Consider the following 20,847-nt stretch of genomic DNA (forward strand, 5'->3'; position numbering starts at 1 on the left):
TTGTTTGCGTCAAACCCAGATAATCACAACATCCAATGTAGTTTAAGAACTATACTGGAATGTAAAGGTATGTCCAGTTACTTGTATATCAATATCAAGACAGAACTCTTACTTGCAGGTTTGATTTATATGCTAATCCCTATAGAGGCTGGAGGGGTGATCGGTAGAGTATGTTGACTTACAATTCCATTAAAGTCATATGGAATAAAGGGAGGACACTTACGCAAATATTACTAAAGTGGCTTAAGTGATGCTGGGAAGAAAAAACACAACTAAAATAAACAGATGTTCACGATTCCAGCACATTCCAGAACAGAGGAGTTATTCCTTATAAAATGTGATCTGGACCATTATTAAAACCAGAGAAGACACACCAATTTGCTTTTCTGCCTTGTGATCATATAAATTTTCTACTTAGAATGATACTATCATCTCAAGAATCTGTTAGGTCAGGAACAGAGGTCACAGTGAGTACTGTTTAGTAAACTTCTGAAGAAATAAAGATAAGCATAAGTAATAAACATAAAGACTCACTGGACACTAGGAATTTAAGATTGGATGTGAGTGAGGAGTACAATATTAGCTTTTCTAGGATTGTGGCAGAGAATGATGAATTGATCCATATTTCTATTTTTATAAATACTGTATTTAACAACATGTTTTTAACAGAGAAGAGATTATTAGGAGGCTGGATTGTATCCCTTATTACAGCTTGGTTGCCCTCACCTGCAGAGAAATATGCCTGCTCATGCTACGTAGCATAGAGGGGAAAGTCCACTGAGGGCAACAGGGCTGGAAGGTGATCAACCAGACATCAGAGCACACTTTTAAAGTGACCTAATGTCCTACCAATGCCTTGTAGTCAGAAGCAAGTCAGAGGTAAGTCACAGTAGACAGGTGACCAACAGATAAACATTGTGGCATGCATTTTAGCCAACATAAGAGAAAAATAAGACGTTAGTATCATTAAAAATATCTTTAGAGACTTTTATCCCCCTGACAATTTGATAGTTTATAAGATGATGAAGGGTCCACTAAGGATGGAGCAGTAATGAATACACACTGAGAAATAGAAGAAAGAATGGTCTGGTCTCACTAACCCCACAAGTTCCCAAAACACCGCCTTTTCTTCTCAGTGCTCCAATACTACCTAAATGCAGCATTTGAATAGTAACCCCAACAGGGGCGCCTGGGTGGCTCAGTTAAGCATCTGACTTTGGCTCAGGTCATGATCTCACTGTTCATGAGTTTAAGCCCCACATCAGGCTCTGGGCTGCCAGCTCAGAGCCTGGAGCCTGCTTCAGATTCTGTATCTCTCTCTCTCTCTCTCTCTCTCTCTCTGCCCCTCCCCCACTTGTGCTCTGTGTGTGTCTCTCTCCCTCAAAATAAACAAACATTTAAAAAATTGAATAGTGAGTGCCTGGGTGGCTCGGTCGGTTAAGTGTCTGACTTCAGCTCAGGTCATGATCTCGCGGTCCGTGAGTTCGAGCCCCGCGTAGGGCTCTGTGCTGACTGCTCAGAGCCTGGAGCCTGTTTCAGATTCTGTGTCTCCCTCTTTCTCTGCCCCTCCCCTGTTCATGCTCTGTCTCTCTCTGTCTCAAAAATAAATAAACATTAAAAAATAAATAAATAAATAAATAAATAATTGAATAGTAATCCCAACAAAGTGTTAATGCATAAGGTTACAAAATACATTTCAGTATATAATATTTTCAACATTGAATATATTCTACTTTATATTGTTCAAGAGTTAAGCTTCTTTTCCTAACTAGACCATAAATTCTTTTGTGGAAATAGATTGTTTCATTTACATGTGTTTTTGTGCACCAGACCAACCAACAGTATATGATTTCCCTAATGGTTTCTTTAAGAATGCCCATTGAATTAAAGTTACATAAATGTTATTGAAGGATTAATGCTATTGATAAGTTGTAAGGAAATAATATAGATGCCAGAAACATCATATGAATATTAATATAATAGAGACTTGAGAAGGAAACCATGACATGTACTAAAATTATTATTTCTCCTGGATAAGAAGCATTTGCCTATCTAACATCTGGCTTATTTACTAGGAATAAGTATCACAATACTAGATCATAATTAATATGACCAGCACAACTGAACTTGTATATGTGGATCTATTTTCTTTTCTTTTTTTTTAAATGAGAAATTTATTGTCATATTGGTTTCCATACAACAGCCAATGCTCCTCCCAACAGGTGCCCTCCTCAATGCCCACCACTCACCCACCCCTCCCTCCCACTCCCCATCGACCCTCAGTTTATTCTCAGTTTTTAAGAGTCTCTTGTGGTTTGGCTCTCTCCCTCTCTAACTTTTTTTCCCTAAAGATCATTTTTATGGCCAATGAAATTAGGCAGTGACAGACAACCGAAAAGTTATACTCATTTAAAAATTCAGAAAAAGAATGGAAACCAGAACTTCTGCTCTTTAATTGCTAATTATTACAATGTTAAACCTTAATGGATTACTGGCAAACCTAATATTGATTTAAAGTTCCCATTTATTATACCACTATTTCTATTAGGAAGAACATAACACACTCAAATCTGTTTTAGTATTACAATGAAGAATTATATTTGGTCAGAATCCAACAGAATATAAAATATTTCTAACATTTTCCTTGCTATTAAAATGTGTGTACCCTGAAGTGAGCAAGAAATGGAAACTGAATTATGGAAGATGTATAACATGTGAAAATATTTGCCTTGATAGAATATTGTTTTACATCTCCCTCTTAAAGTATGTGAAAAAGTATAATAAAAAATACAGGAATCAATGAAGTTATTTTATTATAATTTCACTGATTGTGGGTTTGGGCTTTTCTGGTACTCAGAGAAAAAGAAAAACAAAGGAAAAATAATTCTGATGTGCCGCAGTATAGTTGCATAATTGTGTACTGGTGCCGTTTCATGGGCTTACAGCATCCACATCACAGAAACCATAGCAACAGCAACAACCTCCTCTCTAGCACTGAAATTGCAGTTCCCTCGTGCCATGACTCTGTTCAAACCAATGTGAGAGAATTCATCTTATTTTTAAAAACATAAACATTTTAAATAACCCATAGACCGGAGGATGTTAATATCCCTCATTAGGACTTCACTTAGTGTTAATCCATGGTACCTGTGTTCGGAGACTCATCAGACGCAGACTGTGGTGTGTACCCATTACACCACCTCCCAAGTTCCACCCATCCCTCTAGGTCCTGAATCCAGGCAGTAGGTAGAGTAGCAGGGGTAACAATGTTGTTCATGTGTGAGATGTTTATTACCGCCATCATCGGTAGCAGTATTCTTTTATTGCCTTTTGAGTTTGCAAATCTCCCTGTCCTCAAATTGGCTGTCATCAAAGGAGCATGGTTGCAAGAGAGATGGGAAGAAAGAGTTTAAACAAAAGATTACACTTGAGAAGGCCCCCAGAGTTTAAATTCATCATAAGTAGCTAAATGCATAGAGTTTCATGAATTCTTAATATGGGTTAACTGTTTGATTATAAGTGGAAGATCTCAGGGAGTCTCCCCTGGGGGAAGTAGGTTCACTCCCAGGTTTAAGGGCCTATAAAAATATAAAGATTTTTTTTAATAACATGGTTTTTATATTGTTCCCTTTGTCTGGAAAGTCTGCCTCTTACAATTCTCCCTGGCCTGTCACTCAACACCCCACCCTAATCACACATTCATCTCTTGATATTTACCAGGTGCTGTCTCCTCCATGTAACTGTCCTTGACTCCACCTAACTTTGCCTATGTGTCCTTCCATTTGTACAGACTTTATAAGTATATAATTAACTTATTCTATACATCTTTCTCCCAATTAGACGGAAAGCTCCTTTAGCATAACAGTGTTGTTTGCATCCTTTTTGCCCCTGTCCTGAGCTAATCAGAGCCCTCAAACCACAAATTTTGTTAGAGATGGGACTAGAACTATGGTTCTCAAATACCTGTTCTCAGTTTAGTGCTGGATTGAGAGGAATTACTTAGAGGGATTTTTAGAAAGACAGATTTCTGGGCCCTATCTTTAGATATTCGAGTTTAGAAGGTTCAAAGTATGTATAGAATTATGTAGTTTTAAAAGATATCTCGGCTTTTAGTCCCTTTGAAATTATATTGGTGGAACAGATGTCCTGAAGATTCCTGTCCTGGATATCCCACATTCAAACTCAAAATTAAATCTATATTTAGCTTAAGTTAAGCTGTGAGGGAGGTTGAGTAAGGGGAGCTATTCTGGAAATCCACAATCCCCTGATCTCCTAGACTTCCTCCTTCTCCCCTGAAATAGTTCAGAACAAGAAGATCTAGAGAAGTTATGGATGTGACAGGGACTTAACTCTTTCTCAAAATGTTTTCATTGTCAGTTCATATTTCTAACTTTAAGATTCCTATTTTAAGGGCGCCTGGGTGGCTCAGTCAGTTAAGCATCCGACTTCAGCTCAGGTCATGATCTCACTTTGTGAGTTCAAGCCCCACATCAGGCTTTGTGCTGGCAGCTCGGAGCCTGAAGCCTGCTTCGGATTCTGTGTCTCCCTCTCTCTGTTCCTCCCCCACTCACACTCTGTCTGTCTGTCTCTCTCTCTCTCTCAAAAATAAAGATTTAAAAAAAAATTTTTTAGAAGATTCCTATTTTAAAAATTCCTAAATCAAATGGGATATTTTGATTTTAATGTCTAAATATGCCTTTTTAAACTTTAATCATATAGTATCTTCCTGTTTAAAATTTAATCACATTTATCTCTAATCTTATTATTAAAATTAAGACTTTTCACTGACACAAGTAAAATTTTCTAGGAATCATCTATCCTAACACAGTCTTATCTGGGATCATTTTCTTTCTGCCCTAAATATTTTTAGTTGGGTCTGCTGATGACATACTCTCAGCTGTTTGTTTGTTTTGGTTTTGGTCTGCAATTATCTTTATTTCACCTTATTCTTTAAATGTATATGCACTGGGTAGAGAATTATAGTTTATCAGTTACTTTCTACTAGCTTGAAGGTATTTTTTCTATTGCCTTCTAGCTTCCAGTGGTAGTAGAAATAAATTAGTTGCCTGTCACGTCTTTGATGGTAACTTTTCTTCTGATTGCTTTTAAGATTCTTATTGTCTTTGGATTAATTCAATGAGAAGTTTTACTTTAATATGTCTTTGTGTACTTTGTGCACACATGCATGTACACACATACTATCTGTTTGAAAATATATCCTCCTTGAATCTGTGAATTGATGAATCTGTGAATTCCTAGCTGTTACCTCTTCTTCAAATGTTTCCGTATTCTCTCTCCTCATCTGCTGGAACTCCAATTAAGTGTATTTTAGACATTTTAACTGTATTGTGTATGTCACAATACAGTTGCATTTGTGCATCTTGCAATAAAGATGCATTTTTCATCTTTTAGTACTTAGTTGTGAATACTTTCTTTCAAAATTCCTGCTGTTTTAAATCCCTTAATTCATTCTTTTTAAAAATTTTTTTGTAATGTTTATTTTTGAGAGAGAGAGAGAGACACAGAGCAGGGGAGGGGCAGAGAGAGAGAGGGAGATACAGAATCTGAAACAGACTCCACGCTCTGAACTGTCAGCACAGAGGCCGATGTGGGGCTCAAGCTCACAAACCGTGAGATCATGACCTGAGCCGAAGCCAATGCCTAACCGACTGAGCCACCCAGGTGCCCCAATCCATTAATTCATTCTCAATTTCAGTTATTTATTTCTACTTGGTGCTTTTTAAATGCTTTAACATTACTTATAATAGTTTCCAGTTCCTTTCTGACTTTTTTCAAGTATGACTTTTATCTCAGAAATAAACAGAAGTGCTGTTTTCAATCTGTATCTGATCATTCTCGTATCTGAGGTCCCTAGGTATATGCTTCTCTTGTTTCTAGATCATTTTGTTTTGTCACCAGGTATGATTTATAGTGTTTTCTTAATATAGTACTAGAAACATTTTCAGAAATAATTTCAAATCTAGGATGATGCTAGGCCCTTTGAAGGAGGATATTGCCTATTTTTTGTAGGGCATCTGAGGGCAGTACAGTCTTAAGACTAAGGGTTAAGAAATTTCTGATTCAGCGAGATAACTAGCCATAGCTTAGTCTGTACCACCATTTTAGAAAACTTCTCTCTAGTCTGGAACAGGACTCTTACACTGGGACTTCTGTCTTTGGTGCATGCCAGACTCCAAACCCCATTTCTTCTACTTCACAAAACACCAAGATGTTTAACCTCTCAGCAACATTCTAAATTTTGGAAAATGGTCTCAGGGCAAAGTGTTATACATGAAAATTCTTCTTCCTCTCCTGTCTCCCATAAACTCGGTACTCAGACCCAGACACCCTACATCTCTCTTGCCCATCTCCAGAACCTGTCTGTCTCTGAGCTGCCTTTTCTGAATGAGCATTTGCCCCTGAGGCAAAAAGTTCTGGCTCACCACTGAAATGTAGTTCTCTTCCTATATTAGCCTGGCAGGTTTTTTTTGTTTGTTTTTTTTGGTTGTTTTTTTTTTTTTTTTGGTTTCTTATTAGGTCTTTCCACTTCTTAGAAGTTGATTTTTGTCAATCCTTTTTAGCTGTCATTACCGGGAAAATTGACCTTATGCACCAGGACTGTCATGACTGGGTGCTTTGATGATGTGTTATTATTAATGGTTATTTTCATTTTATATTCGTTCATGGCTATTATTTCCCTATTTTTTTCTGGTTTGTTACACATTTCATTTTTCACTTAATTTAAAAGTTATGTTTTCCATTGTATTAATTATTTCTTTTTCTCAATACTCCTTATCAAACATATATTTCTTTACTATTATATGAAATCAATGTTTTCAAAACATCTACAACCAATATACTTCTGTTAATAAATTGCAACTTTTAAATATTTTTACTTTTTCTATTTTCCTCCTCTCTGACATAGATAAGATCTTTAGGATTTTTTTTACTTGATCTCTCTTATCCAAACACCTCTCCCTACCTCTCTCTCTCTGTCTCTCCCAAATGCTGAGTTTTGCAGATACAGCTGAGTTATAATAAGAATATTTCATCTATAGGCCCCCTTATACTTAAACATTAGTTATTTAGCATTTAAGTAACAGATTCCTAGATAGTTTACTATATAATGTATGACTTGAACTTGATATGCATTGCAATGTTCTTTGCTCAACACTTCCTTCCTTGAGATCTCTGCACTGACCCATATGTTGCCTCTCAAGAATTTTGTTCAGATGAGTTAAGTGGCTGGATGGATTCTTTCAGTGCTTACATATTCTGTGAATATTCTGCTTTCACACTGGCCTATTCATTCTAACATGTTTGGGGCTGGAAATAAGTACTTGTTTAAATCCAAAATACTAAACATCCACTGTAAGTATAGTAAAGTTCTAAGTGTCAGACTAATGATACAATCTTATTTCTTGAAAATTAACTTTGAAGGTTTAAATTTGTTGCAGCAGGGGTGGGAGTAGTTGTGTGGCATTCAGAGAATATATGTGAAAGTGGCAAACAACCTACTATTAACTGGAAATCTGATGCCCTGTGATTATTTTACCTTTGTAAATAACATTTTTATCTGGAAGTTTGTCGGGTTTTCTTTTTGTCCTTAGAATTTAGGAATTGTATTGGACTGTGTTCTTGATCTTATACTCTCTGGCTGTTGTTCTCTCTTAGAAGTGTTGTAATTTTGTTTGCCCACTCATTGTGTCTGGTACTGGAAGCATCCTGGAGAACAGAGGATAGTTTCAGAGTCTCTGTCAATCTGGATCCATGGGATGGCTCTCTGCTTTATAATCTTTTGCTCTCTCTAAGTCTCAAAGATAGAAATAACTCAGCTGATACCATTTCAGTTCATTCTCCTTTCCTAGAGACCAAGATCAGGCATATTTATGAGGTGTCCCTCCCTGAAGGTTAGTGGGTTGTCCATATATCTCCAAGATCCATGATCATGGGTTCTTCCCCAGCAATTGTCTACCCCAGAGAGTAGATAGATCTACAGTAATTCTCCTCCTGCCTTCATCACCTTTCATCTCATGCTGCCTCATGGTGCTCATTTACTCAGAAGTAGATGTGTGGGATTTAGAGTTGGGAGTAGAAAAGACAGAAAATGATTCAGTCCTTTGCTAAGATACCAATGATGTATTATTTTGCAAATATTATTGAATTCAGATAACTAACATTAGGATTTTTGCATTTATGTATTTAAGTAAAACACATACTTCTATTTTATTTGGTTTGGGGATCAGAGTTTATCAGCCTGTATTAGTTCCTATTGCTGCATGAACTTGGAGGTGTAAAACATTTATTACATCATAGTACCCATGGGTCGAATACCCAGCATGTTTTAGCTGGGACTTCTATAATACTTCACAGGCTGAAATGAAAGTGTTGACCAGCTGCACCCTCATCTGGAGGCTAGCCAGGGAAAGATCTACTTCCTAGCTCCCAAAGTTGTGGGCAAGGTTCAAGTTGCTGGTTGCAAAGTGAGGTCCCTGTTTGTTTTCTCACTTGCTGTTAGCCTGGGAGGTCATCCCTGGTAGACTCCTGGAAGCCACCCTAATGTACTAACCACATGGCTGTCTCAAAGCACTGCAACTTACTTCATCAAAACCAGCAGGGGAATCTCTCTTTTGAATACTTACCTGATTAGGTTGGGCCTACCAGGGATAATCTTTCTTTGGATTAACTCAAAGTCAACTGATTAGGGACTTCAATTAATTATGAAAAACTCCTTCATCTTTGCCATGTAATGTAAGCTAATCAAGGGAGTGACTGCCCTGTCCTATTCCCAATGCTATTCACACTCAGAGGGAGAGAATTATGTAAGGGGTAGGAATCTTGGGGAACTTCTCGGAATTCTGCCTACCCCATAGCCTCATATATACTTTGATTTCCTTCTTTTTTGTATTTCAGAAACAACCTGAAATTTTATAATACCTATTTTTTAAAATGAAGTTTATTTCAGAGGTTTTTGCTTGTGTTTTAAGCTTTCAGACATATGAGATGTTTTTATTATCATTTTGTTACATGGATTTTTAATTTAACTGCATTATGATGATTTATCAATCTGTATGATATTGACCTTAAGGTATTTATTAACAGTGTTTCTTTGTGGTCTAATATTTGGTCATTTTCAAAGAATATTCCATATATGTTCAAAGAAAATGAAGATTTTTTGTTTTGTCCTATTATATTTTGTATGTATATAAAGTGAAAAAATAGACCTTTGCTAAATGAAGCCACTGACTGATAACAGTTAATTTGCTATCACAGCAGAGCCTGGGTAATACTGTATAACATGGGGGAGTTTACTTATTTAGAACACAGTAAATTTCACTGAGTTATTTATTTAGCTTTCTTCTAATGCATCTCAGAGTCTGTTTGTAGATTTACTTCTCCCTTCCTGGAGAGCTGCCACTAAATGTCTGCAAAGAGGACTCTTCTTGTGAAGTAAAAATTTTGAGGCCTTATTTGTCTGAGAGTAGTATCTCTTACATATAAATTACTGCTTGTCTGGATGGATAGATGTCATCTCAAACTTATTTTACTTTGGAACTCTGAAAATATTATTCCATGGTCTTCTTGTTGTCTGTGTTACTCTTGGGTTGTATAGAAGTATTTTTTCCCCTTTTTAATTTACAATAATGTGATTAGGTATATTACTAAGTGTTATTATACAATACTGTGTTATGGGATGTCTGCGTGAAATGCCCAAAAGTTAATTTGGGAGGTTGAATCTTTCATTCAGACATGACATCCAAGTAGTATATGTAAAATTCTGTGACTCTTAGACTTTATAAGGGAACCAGGTAGTGGGAGACTAGTACCAAGGACAGCTCCTAGGGGAACCCATACCTTTATAGGGTGGCTCAAACACTTCCAATGAGAAAGGAAATCGTATTCAAATAAAAATATGATGACTGATAAGTATATGAATTAGTATTTCTCCTATTTTGTGGCTTGTGAATTTTAAAGCACAAAGCCACTAGTGCTCAAGAGAGTTTTTATCTTGCTGTCATTGTCCTTAATCTATTTTATTTGTTAATATTTACTTTATTCATTGAGGCTTATTCCTTAATGTTTAAAGTCAGATGAGGATGTGGGGAAGGGTAGACCTACAAGACTTGTGGATGGCAATGTCTTAGACATAGATTGTAAAATATCCTGATTGTAAAATATGAGCAGCAGGGTCCGACCCAGGAGGACACAGCTGACAAGAATGAGAAAAGGGCTCCTTAGCTTTCTGAGTAAGGACCCAGTCCCATTTGGGAGCTGAATTAAGAAACTGAGACCAGGGATAGAGAATAATCTCATGCAGGAATATTAATTATGGATAAAGCCAGCCTTGTAAATGGAGATCTCTTTTAACCCCTAACATGATGGATCTAGAACTAAAGACAACTGTCCTTTCAGACTTACTAGTGAGAATGGAATGTCTTCTAGGCAATAAAGACCCAATTCTCTGTACCTTGTTTTATAAATTGAATTATTCCTTTCCCCCAAATAATAAAGATTTTAATCCCTAGCACCTCAAAATGTGACCTTAATTAGAAGGAGGATTGGGGCGCCTGGGTGGCTCAGTCGGTTAAGCGTCCAACTTCGGCTCAGGTCACGATCTCACGGTCCGGGAGTTCGAGCCCCGCGTCGGGCTGTGTGCTAACTTCTCAGAGCCTGGAGCCTGTTTCAGATTCTGTGTCTCCCTCTCTCTCTGACCCTCCCCCATTCATGCTCTGTCTCTCTGTCTCAAAAATAAATAAACGTTAAAAAAAATTTTAAAAAAAAGGAGGATCATTGTAGATGTAATTAATGTAGATGGAGTCATACTAGAGTATGGTGGGCTCTTAATCCAAGATGACCTGCTGTCCTTACAAGAAAACAGCTATGTGAAGACATAGGCAGGTAGGGAAAACACCATGTGATGACAAATCAGAGACTGGAATTAGTCAGTTGCAAGCCAAAGAATACCAAAGATTTCTAGAAAATGAGCAGAAACTAGGAAGAAACACCAGAGGATTCTCCTACAGTATTGTGGCTCTGCCAACATTTTTATTATGACAGCTCTAGGAAACTAGTATACCTTGGGAAGTGTATGGAGGGGAAAGACACAGTTTCTGTTCAGTGGGCTGAAGCAAGCTGGAGAACAAAAGCAGGGAGATTTCTCTTCCAAAGAGCATAGCTAATAATCAAGATCTTTGCCTGGAAACTTGTTGCCCATTCCCTGCACTGAAGCTCTGTCAAATATCGAATTGTTCTCTGAATGTTTTCCACAATGATAAACACTTGAAATAAGTTAAAGCTCAAATTCACTTTATGAGACAAAGAGCCAAAATATTTCTAACTTAGGCCCATCTTTGGCCACAACATTTCTCTTGTGAGTCTCTCTTAAGTTTATGGCCATTTTGAGTTAAATTTTCATACACGGTAAGTGTTGAGAGTCAGTGGATGTCCAGATATTACAATATGGATGTCCCGGTGTTGCAGCACTATTTATTGAAAAGTATGTAATTTATTTTTCTTTTAAAGTTTATTTATTTACTTTGAGAGAGAAGGAGGAACAGAGAGAGGGAGTGAGAGAATCCCAAACAGGCTCTGTGCTGTCAACATAGAGTCTAACACAGTGCTTGATCCCACGAACCATGAGATCTTGACCTGAGCTGAGATCAGGAGTGGGTCACTTAACCAAATGAGCCACACAGGTGTCCCAAAATTCTGTCATTTCTTAATGAACTACCTATGCACCTTTTTGGGAATCCAGTGATGTATATGAGTGGAACTATTTCTAGACTCCATTCTGTTCCACTGATTTATGTGTCCATTCTTTAGCAAATACCATACTTTCTTTATTATTGTAGCTTTATATTAAGCCTTAAAATCAAGCAGTACAAGATCACTGGTTGTTGTTGTTTTTTTTCTTTTGCAAAGAAAATTTTGCTTGGATTTGGGATGAGACTGTGTACAACTATTTATAGACTAATTTGGGGAGAATGGACCTCATGACCATATTTTGTCTTCCAATCATAGGTCTCCATTGGTACAAATCTTCCTGATTTCTCTAACCAATGTTTTGTAATATTCAGCATGAAAATCTTGCACATATTTTCCTAGATTTATTTCTAATTATTTTATGTTTTATGGTACTCCTGTAATGGTACTATTTTCAAATTTAATTTCTAATTCTTCATTGCTAGTATGTATAAGTGTAATTGATATTTTATATGTTAACTTTTTATCCTACAAACTCATGAAAATATTTATTAGATTTATAATCTTTCTCATAGGTTATTCTTAATTTTTCATTGTATATAATGTCATTTATTAATTAAAAACTTTTTATTCTCTTAAAATTCATTTATTTATTCATTTATTCATTTACTTATTGTTTTTGCTTTTTTTTGCCCAATTTCACTGTCCAGGACCCCCAGTATAATGTTGAATAGGATGGATGAGAGCAGATGTATTACTTTTTAGCTGATATTAGTATATAGCATTCAGTTTTTCACTGATGTGAAACTAACTTAACTATGATGTTAATTGTAAGCTTTTTATATAGATTTATCAGGGTGAGGAAGTTTTCTTATATTCCTAGTATGATGAGAACTTCTATCATTAATGGATGTTGAATTTTGCTAATTGTTTTTCTCTGTATCTATTGAAATTTGTTTTTGTCTTTTACTTTTCTAATATTGAGTAGTGCCTTAATTGTTCTCTAAACCAACCTTGCATTTTGGGGATAAATTCAATGTGATCACACTGTGTAATAGTTTTGATGTTGCTGGACTCACCTTCAATACAAAGATACAGATTTTTAAAAGAATAGGAAATATATACCCAAAATACCACTAATACAAATGAGCCAATTACCTATATTAGTATCCAGTAATATGACTTCAGAGAAAATATTACCAGCGATGAGTAAGGACATTACATAATAATGAAGAGATCAATTCATTAAGGCATAACCATACTAATTATGTATGCATCTAACAAGAAATATCCAAAATACATAGAGTAAAAACTGATAGAACTGAAATAGAAATAGAAATTTCTACAATTATAGTTGGGAACTTCAACCCCCTCTCTCAGGACTTGATAGAATTAGTGGTCAGGACATGATTTAAAAAAGAAATAATCTTGATCTGCAGACTCTTCCAAAACTAGAGGACAATGGAGTGCTTCCCAACTTGTTAGAAGTCAGCACACCCTAATGTCAAAGTCAGACAAGCACATCATAAAAAATTAGAAACCAGTATGTCTCATGAATATAGATTGCAAAACACTAAGAATTAATAGCAAACTGAATTCAATAAAACTGTGCCTTCTATTTACCACTGGTCTTGCTTGGGAGTTACTTTTCCCTTCCACTGCATTAGGGGAATTCTACATAGTATTACTTATAGAATTTTAGCCACATAATAGTTTTTTTACCTCTTCCAGAGGTAGAGTTAACTTTTTATTCCTTAACCAGCTGCTCTGTGTCTTTGCCTGAGTGTTCTATATGTGATTGGCCTTTCTGCCACTCCTCCAGTTGCATAGGGCCTTTTCTTCATCTATAAAAGGTGCAAGTAAGGCTATGTGCCTGCTCACCACTCCCTGTAGCCAATAATTTCTACAGACCTGCACCACCAACAGTATTTTTCAGTCTCCTAATTTGATTCCAGTTGTAATTCTAAGCAACCAGTTGAACCTTCTGAGAAGGAGCATGCATACAACTGGCTTACCTTTTGTCAAGTGCCTCTTCTTGCTGTACTTGGTCACAAGTGAGGCATTTTTGAGGTCCAGTTTTCTTCTTGGAAATGTTGTCTCTTTTAGGATTTTAGGATAGTTAGTCTTGTGAAATTAGCTCTTTGATAAACTTAAGGAAAGTTACAATTTTGTGGTTTCTCCATATTTTCCTCATTGTTAGGTTGTACGGTTTTTGCACCTTTGTGTATCCTGAGTGGACACCAAACTTTGGTCCAGTGATTTTGACCTCTGTTCAAAATTGTTCTCCTCACAACCCTAAGACCAAAAATACCAAACAGATGTATCTTAAATACAGGAATTGAATGCCTTCTATTGCTCTGGGTCTAGTTGTCCCCCCTACATTCTGGCCAGTTTTTCTAGCATGTATTTTTTTTCTTTTTCTTTTTTTTTTTAATCATGCTTGTCCATTATTCTTTCATAGCTGTTCCCTTCTCATTGTCTTTTTCATTTTTCTGCCACTTGTTATCTCCTGGCATTATTCTAGTGATCTGAAAACCTCATCCTCCTAGTTTCCTCTCTATTTAACTCCAGTTTCTCAGTCATTATAACTATCTTCCGAAGTTGCTATCCTATCCAGCTTGGGCAGAAGCCTTTGTCCCGTCCCCTCTACCTCAGTCAGATGATGCTGTACCTCTTTGACATCATGTAACCTCATATGTAAGGCAGTTAACAATATATAAGTATTATTTAATATAATGTTTTTTCATTCTCATCCACCTCCTTTTCACACATAGGTTGACAATGTTCAGAGTGTCATGATTTTAGTGTTTGGAGATTTTCTTATATTGATTTATTTTGGACAACACCAACCTGAACTTTGATAAGCTAGCAGATCAGCTATTAGGTAGAATTTGAACATTTTGACTGCTCATTGACAAAAAAATAGGACACTTCTTTATTATTTGCCTTTTAGAGCACCTACCAGCTTTAATGTAATTAATGTATATTACATAAGAGTGATAATGGTCTCATCATGGGAGTTTTACAATTTAGCAAATTAGTTTTCTATAACTTTGTCTCCTCTTTCCTCTATGACCCACCAGGGAACCATATCGTTATTTTATAGACTAGCTTCTTCAAGTCTCAGTACTTGAATAATTTCTCTGTTTTCCCAATAGTGTTGCTTCACCTTGATCTATTTTCTTATTTTCCAGTTCTCCATCTTGCTTTTCTTTAAAATGTCTTCCAAGTCTCAAACCCAATGTTTCCTCTCTTGAGGCTGCTTCTGGAGATTATTTCTTACTATTTAACATTCCATAAGTGTGCAAAGAAGTCTGTGGCCAAATGTTTCCAGAATTTATTTTTAAAAATAATAAAAAAAATCTAAAACAAAATGACACCAAGATTATATACTCATAACATCTGACTAGGGTCTTTATAAAGAAATGGTAAAATCCCTATGATGCCCCTAAGCACAAGGAAGTCCTGAAATCCTAAAGTAAGCAATTTAATTGGGAATTGTGGCTCTTACAGTTCTCTTTTAGTTCAGTTCCTCATTCTAGACATGGGATGTAAACCTCACATACATTTATATGATATTTTGATCACATTTTAGACTTAGAAGAAACTCACAGGCTGTATCTTGACAGAAGATGTGATTTATTTTGCTTACAGAATATTTTATACCTTTTGAATTTATTGTCAACATTTAAGTTTTGGAGATTTTACATAAATTTTAAAAAAATTTTTTAAGTTTATTTATTTTGAGAGAGAGAGAGAGAGAGCGAGCGTGCGTGAGTGCACAAGTGGGGTAGGGACAGAGAAAGAGGGAGAGAGAATTCCAAGCAGGCTCCAATGGGACTCAAACCCACAAACTGTGAGATTGTGACCTGAGCTGAGATCAAGAGTCGGATGCCTAACCATATGAGCCACCCAGGTGCCCCTAAATTTTTGTAATATATAAGGGCTGCACTAGTGGGCCTGTGTTTTGACATAGCAATACAATTACTGTGGTTGCACAGCAGCTGCCCTCTTTAGATGGGACATGGAAATCTAGCTCCACATAATCTTCACCATTCCCCACTATCTTTCTGTCTGCCCACTCCACACACTCCTGTTACCTGACTGACTCCTAACGAAATCATTTGATATTGTAGCAATTACCTTAGAGATTGGCTTCCAATAAGGGTACATACTGTTATAATAGCTAAAGAACCAGTCAAAAAAAATTGTCATATTATTTCCCATTAGGTACTTACAATCTAAGACAGATGAGACTAGTATTGTCTAAATTTACCTATAATTTGCTCTTATCTCATACAGGCTTCCCCTAAACATTAAACTAAGGGTGATCTTAAATTATTCAAACCAAAATATTATGAGTATCATATCAATTATTTTTCATCACTACAATGGTATAAAATGGTCCTGTGCAAACTGTAACATAGTGTCATCCTAATTATACTCATGGACAGTATCTGCTTCATCATTGAATTTACAAAAATATCCATAACGCCATCTTCTTATTTAAATTTTGAGATACCTACAGTTTCTACTCAAAATATTTATTCACTCATTTATTCTTTCAATAAATATTATATGCTAGGCTTTATTCTAGGTTCTGGAGATAAGGTGGGAAATGCAATAAACATATCATTTAGCCTTCTAGAACTTATATTTTGGATACAAACAATTAAGATGCAATACAATATTATGGGGATAAGATCTATGAATAAAAATGAAACAAGCTAAGGGATGAAAGGTGGTATGTTGGTTCTATTTTTATATGAGACTTTTAAGAAAGACCTCATGAGGAGGTGATATCGTAACAAAACCCTGAAAGAAATGGGAAACTGAACCCTTCAAATGAAGGCTTTTGAAGGCAACAGCAAATGTGAATGCCCCAAGAGTGCTTGACATCGTCAAAGAGATAGTAGCCCAGTGAAGCTACCACAAAGAGATTTGGGGGATGAGTCATAGAGAATGAGGCCAAAGATGTAACAAACCAGATCAAATAAATAGATTATAGGAATGAAACTTGAAGCCTTTTGAGACTTCCCCATGTTCTGACAGAAAGTATGAAGAATACATCAAGAATACCATATGATTTCACTCCTATGTGGAATTTAAGAAACAAAACAGTTGAACATAGGGGAAGGGACAGAAAAATAAAATAGGGTAAAAACAGAAGGGAGGCAAACCATAAGAGTCTCTTTTTTTGAATTTTTTAAATATTTATTTATTTTTGAGAGAGAGAGAGACAGACAGAGACAGAGCATGAGTTGGGGAGAGACAGAGAGAGAGACAAAGAATACGAAGCAGGCTCCAGGCTCTGAGCTGTCAGCACAGAGCGCCATGTGGGGCTTGAACCCACAAACCGAGAAATCATGACCTGAGCCAAAATCGAAGTCGTTTTAAAACTGAGGGTTACTGGAGGTGAGGTGGGTGAAGGGTGGGGTAGATGGGTGATGGGCATTAAGGAGGGCACTTGTGATGAGCGCTGAGTGTTATATATATGTAAGTGATGAATAGCTAAATTCTACTCCTGAAACCAGTATACACTATATGTTAGCTAACTTGAATTTAAATAAAATCCTGGAAGAAAAAAAAAAAGAATTCTTAGTTTAAAACACATTGCGTTTGGATTGTGACAGTGCTTTGGGCATTGGTTTCCTTATGTCAGGTTCCCTGGGTCTGAATTCTGGATCTCATGTGTGTTCTGACCTCTCCTTATGCTCCAGGCAACTGATAGTCCCACAACCCGGCTCCTTCCTGACAACTAGTTACTACAGACAGGCTCCCTGATCTCTAAATCAAGTCTTTGACCCTTCAATCTTTAAGAGGATCCTAATGGTTGTGTCTTATACTGATTTCCTGGCTACTTGACCTCAGGTTGAATATGATCCTATAACTCAGGCTGTTCAACTTTAGCTTGTTTTCCTCTTCATTATCTGCTTTCTTGATCCTTAGTTTGAAATAACAGTTCCAAACTTGCCATTTGGCCCTGATCATGTTACAAGAGTTCAACCTCTCTTGTCACAAACCTTTGTTGCACAACTGCCTTCATTAAACTGGATAATTAAATTAAAGAAAATATAATGCCTGGAAGACAACAACTCCCAATAGTGTGCCTGACCTTTATGCCTACTGAGGTCATGCTAGTTTCTTGCCAATATAAACCAACAGAAAAAATATTTTTTTAAGTTTCTCTCTTTTCACATGCAAATGGTAATACACTTTTTTGTTCACAGTGGTTTGCTATTCATAAGAAAATGTTTTGGAGTGCATGGGTGGCTCAGTCGGTTAAGCGCTGACTTCGACTCAGGTCATGATCTCATGGTTCGTGGGTTCGAGCCCCGCGTCAGGCTCTGTGCTGACAACTCAGAGCTTGGAGCCTGTTTCAGATTCTGTGTCTCCCTCTCTCTCTGACCCTCCCCCATTCATGCTCTGTCTCTCTCTGTCTCAAAAATAAATAAACGTTAAAAAAAAAATGTTTTAAGTCAATGTCATGACTTACTCTTATACCACAAAGAAGTGTTTCTCATCCATTCTCATGTTGTTTTTTTTAACTGGATGTGACTACATGGTGGCTGTAGGGAATCAACTCCTTGGCACCTCTATAAGCCATCCAAAGCATACCATTTAAGAGTTTTTTCATGCAGGTGGGTTTCGGTGGGTTTTTTTCAGAGTTATCTCAACTATGTCTGAAATTCAATTAATTACAGGTGTTTCTACATAAATCATAATAAGACATTGTCACCCCCCCCCAGCTACATTTCACCTATATTTCTGAAACATGAAAGACCAAAAATAGAGCAAAAAATATCATACCACTAGTGTATTTTAAGACCCTTTTTCACCCCTCTGAAACAAATAACTTATTCAAACAAGATAGATATGAGCAGTAATATATTTCAGAATTAGCTCATAATTCTGAGCTTTGAAAATATATTTTCCTAAGTTCATTTTTCTCAAATATTATCTATCCTAAGCTTTTAATCATATAGAATTAATTCCAGAGTATTTCATTTTTAATTTTGTACTTCCAAAATAAGAACATGCATTTTATTTTTTATTTCAACAAACACCTACTTAATACCTCTGATATGCTATGTTCCATATTCTGGGGAAGTAAAAAAAAAAGAAAGACATAGTCCCTTATCCAAGTTGTTCATGGTCTAGAGTGGAAAACTGGCAAGGAAACCTTTGGTTATAGTATATATGGTACTTACAATATCAGACGTTTATAGACAGTGTAATCCATAAGAAGGAGTAATCAATTTTATTCAGGTGATAAGAGATAAGGCAAGTGAGGCTTCAAACCTACATATTGGAAGAGGTAAAACATTGAAGTAAGATACCTATAATATCTGCAAATTCTGTGTCTTCAAAAGTAATGTCAGATCCTTGTTGTAAAAAGTATATTAAACTTGGCACTAATAATCCCAGGTGTATTCTTATACTATCCTAAATGAAATTGTTCTGGCTTTTAAATCTTGTATATTTTCTCACCATGGAAGATAACTCTCAATGCAAAGTGGGCAACATGTGGATGGATAGTTATGAGAAAAATGGTGATCATTCCCTTTGCTCTAAATGGGTTAATTTAACCAAAGACAATGATGTACTATCATAGATGATGGAGTTCTTCCTAATGATTTTATAGAGGGAATGAAGCCAATTTTATTGGGATACCAACATCTTTTTACCCATTTCAGAAGCTTAGCAGTAGAAGCACATCAGTTACATTCCTAAACAAAAATGTATTCAGACCTTTTAGGCAGCCTCCTTTGTATTTAACTTAACTCGTACCCTTGGCTCATTGTAAGTGGCATGAGGGAGTGTATTGGCTGTAATACTGCCTACCCTGAAGATGCTTACATTAGTTTTCTGTTTTTTCCCCTGCTGATATTGATGATTCATCTGAATCCCTGGATATGAGGGGAATGTTAACTTTAGTGGCCTGTAAAATTCCAAACCAGGTACCTGTGATCTAATTTCTGCCTATCAAACACCTTTTAGCAATTTAAGCTATATGAAAATATATCACTTCATTTCTTTCCAAAAAATAGTGAATATGACTATAGGAGATTAGTAAAAAAGATTCTACATCTAGTTCTAATATAAATAATTTTATTACATGTTGTAAATATCCCAATACTTACGAAGTTTAAAATATTTTTATTCATTTTCCCATTCATAATTTTATAAAGAATTATTGATATTTTGACAAATAGAAGCAGTTGCAACCAATTAAAAATCAATTAGATAATGGTTCTGAAGGTATAATAAGATAAGAGATTCTGTGTTAGATTTTCTATTCATTATCTAGTCTTCTCTTTCTACATGTTCTCTCAGGGTAATATCTTCCATGACCATGATTTCAATTCAAGCCTAGAATTCTCTGTCCTGGACTTCAGGGCCCTGTATTCTGTTCCTTAACAGATGTCTTCACTTGGATGTCCTCAAGACATCTCACTCCCAATTGCAGAAATGGTCTCAGTCCTATATTCATGTATCTTCTTTTATCTCTATATTCCTTATACCTATCAGGTTTCCAAGAGTTTTCAAGGTCATGAGATTTAAATCTTATGAAGATTTCTTTTCATCCATATTCTCCTTTCCATTCTTACTGCTATTACCCTGGTTCTGGTGCTGACCATGTCTCTCCAGAGCATTGGAATGACCCCTGACTGAGGTCTTCCACTCCAAATCTTAGACTGCTTCCTTCTCATGCTTGCTGTGGCCAGAGAATATCCATGTGTTTAGCAGAAGTTAAGGCTATAAGGTGTATTTTGAGGTAAAAGATTTTAGAGATCCAGTAGTTTGAAATTCTGAGAATAAATTTGATCAGCCTGTCAATGTTTCATGAGAGAAGATGGCCTAGTAAGCATTAATATTTAAGAGAGTTTGCCAAAACAAGAAAAAATAAAGACAGTAGAAATGTGAGAAAAGTAACCTTCTAATCTCATTAAATTGTGTGATTACGGGTTGCCCTATTCTTGAAAATAAGTAGAGATTTGGTTTTGCTTTTGTTTTTGTTTTTTTCAATGTGTGCACTAATCCAATATTAGGTTGTCTAATTTTCAAGTTAGCCACTTGCGGCAAAGCACACTAAAAATCCTTAGGATGGAGTGAAGCATTTGACTACTTGTTTCTAGAAGT

The sequence above is a fragment of the Panthera tigris genome, chromosome B3 (assembly GCF_018350195.1).
Source record: "Panthera tigris isolate Pti1 chromosome B3, P.tigris_Pti1_mat1.1, whole genome shotgun sequence".
Classification (NCBI taxonomy): Eukaryota; Metazoa; Chordata; class Mammalia; order Carnivora; family Felidae; genus Panthera; species Panthera tigris.